A 2500-nucleotide genomic window follows, 5' to 3' on the forward strand; every position below is an offset into this window, starting at 1 on the left:
TATATATATATATATATATATGTATAAAAAAAAAAAAAAAAAAAAAAAAAAAATATATATATATATATATATATATATATATATAAAAAAAAAAAAAATTATATATATATATATGTATATATATTTTTTTTTTTATATATACATATATATATTTATTAATATATAAATTTTATATTTATTAATACTAACAATAATAATATAATAACGTTTTAATTATTACAAAAGTTATTATTTCGAATCGAAAATTATCCGGTCGCAAGTCGAGAGAAGTCCGAGTCGAATCGCGCTCAGAGCGGCCCGTTCCGCCGAATCCCGGCCGCGACCGCGTCGACTTCGGCTTGTTAGGCTAGAGCGAGCGGCTCGGCGACTTTGCACCGCGCCGCCTATACGTGGAGTGCGCGCGAGGCGAGAGCGCGCGGCCGTGTTCGGTCGCGTTTGCTTTCGGCGTTCTCGTCGGCTCCTCGGGTCGAGTCGCTCGCTCTTTCGCTCGCTCGCAACCGTTTGGCGGACGCACCGTATTATTATTGATAATAATGCGCGTGTACGTCGCTTACGGCTCTGCTTCGAGCGTCTACGAGAGACGGCTCTTCGAAATCTCGGCATGCGCGAACCGCGGTCGGCGTCAGTCGGCGTCTGCGGTGCGCTCGCGCCTTCCGGGTACCCTTCCGGGTGTGTGGAGGATACTATATGCGATCACGCGCGTGTTTATACGAATCGAGTGATAAGCGGAGAGCGCATCGCGCTCTCCGGCTCTCCAGAGCTCCGCGGCGAGCCGCGTTGTACGGGGCCGTCGGTCGTTCGCGACCGGCGAGCTCGCTGCGCTATTACGGCCCTCCGCTCTAGCGCGGAGAGGCCGCGCACTGTGCGCGTAGACGGGTGAAGATAATATAATAATAATAATATATATAAAAATATATATATATATATATATAACAAAAAACGATACATATAAATAAAATGTTGTACGTCTTAAAAAAGACGAGACGAGAACGATAGGTAGAGATAGAGGAGGAGGAGGAGAATAATAAATACATGACACGTAAGGAGTGCGTAAGCGGACGCTCTCTACAGAGACGCAAGCTCGCAGCTCCCTGGTTGATCCTGCCAGTAATCATATGCTTGTCTCAAAGACTAAGCCATGCAAGTCTCAGTATAAGCCGTATTAAGGTGAAACCGCGAATGGCTCAATATATCAGTTTTGGTTCCTTAGATCGTACACAGTTACTTGGATAACTGTGGCAATTCTAGAGCTAATACATGCAAACGAAGTTCCGACCGGCGACGGAAGGAATGCTTTTATTAGATCAAAAACCAATCGGCGGAGCGCGCGTTTCGGCGCGCGCCCGTCGCACTCGGAGATGACTCTAGATAACTTTGAGCAGATCGCACGGTCTAGCACCGGCGACGCGTCTTTCAAATGTCTGCCTTATCAACTGTCGATGGTAGTTTATGCGACTACCATGGTTGTCACGGGTAACGGGGAATCAGGGTTCGATTCCGGAGAGGGAGCCTGAGAAACGGCTACCACATCCACGGAAGGCAGCAGGCGCGCAAATTACCCACTCCCGGCACGGGGAGGTAGTGACGAAAAATAACGATACGGGACTCTTACGAGGCCTCGTGATCGGAATGATTACACTTTAAATCCTTTAACGAGGATCCATTGGAGGGCAAGTCTGGTGCCAGCAGCCGCGGTAATTCCAGCTCCAATAGCATATACTAAAGTTGTTGCGGTTAAAAAGCTCGTAGTTGAAATTGTGTCCTGCGGCGTCGGTCTACCGGTTGCGGTACGACAGGCGCGTCTGCGGGGCTTCTCGCCGGTGCGTGTTCACCGCCGGTCGCGTCCGCGCCGCGCGTTCGCGTGCGCGTCGTCGTCTTCGCGACTTCGGCGCGCGCCGCGGGCTCGCGGTCGGCGCGCGAGGCGGGCCCTCGCGGCTGTTTACTTTGAACAAATTAGAGTGCTCAAAGCGGGCTAATATTTGCCTGAATATTGTGCGCATGGAATAATAGAATAGGACCTCGGTTCTGTTTTGTTGGCTTTCTGACACCAGAGGTAATGATTAATAGGGACAACTGGGGGCATTCGTATTGCGACGTTAGAGGTGAAATTCTTGGATCGTCGCAAGACGGACTAAAGCGAAAGCATTTGCCAAAGGTGTTTTCATTAATCAAGAACGAAAGTTAGAGGTTCGAAGGCGATTAGATACCGCTGTAGTTCTAACCATAAATGATGCCAGCCAGCGATCCGCCGAAGTTTCTTATTTTGATTCGGTGGGCAGCTCCCGGGAAACCAAAGCTTTCGGGCTCCGGGGGGAGTATGGTTGCAAAGCTGAAACTTAAAGGAATTGACGGAAGGGCACCACCAGGAGTGGAGCCTGCGGCTTAATTCGACTCAACACGGGAAAACTCACCAGGCCCGGACACTGGAAGGATTGACGGATTAACAGCTCTTTCTCGATTCGGTGGGTGGTGGTGCATGGCCGCTCTTAGTTGGTGGAGC

The 2500-nt window shown here is 49.1% G+C and overlaps 1 non-coding gene across 1 annotated transcript in view; it reads left to right on the forward strand.

Annotated features, from left to right (window-relative positions):
- Positions 1 to 1088: 1088 nt before the first annotated feature.
- The window catches only part of LOC148225750 (small subunit ribosomal RNA), a 2016-nt gene continuing 604 nt past the window's right edge, over positions 1089 to 2500 (forward strand). Inside the window, exon 1 of the ribosomal RNA XR_015812513.1 lies at positions 1089 to 2500. This exon is cut by the window's right edge and continues 604 nt beyond it. This is a non-coding gene — a ribosomal RNA (small subunit ribosomal RNA).

The sequence above is a fragment of the Plectrocnemia conspersa genome, unplaced genomic scaffold, assembly GCF_051122295.1.
Source record: "Plectrocnemia conspersa isolate PC_06_02 unplaced genomic scaffold, ASM5112229v1 ptg000038l, whole genome shotgun sequence".
NCBI lineage: Eukaryota > Metazoa > Arthropoda > Insecta > Trichoptera > Polycentropodidae > Plectrocnemia > Plectrocnemia conspersa.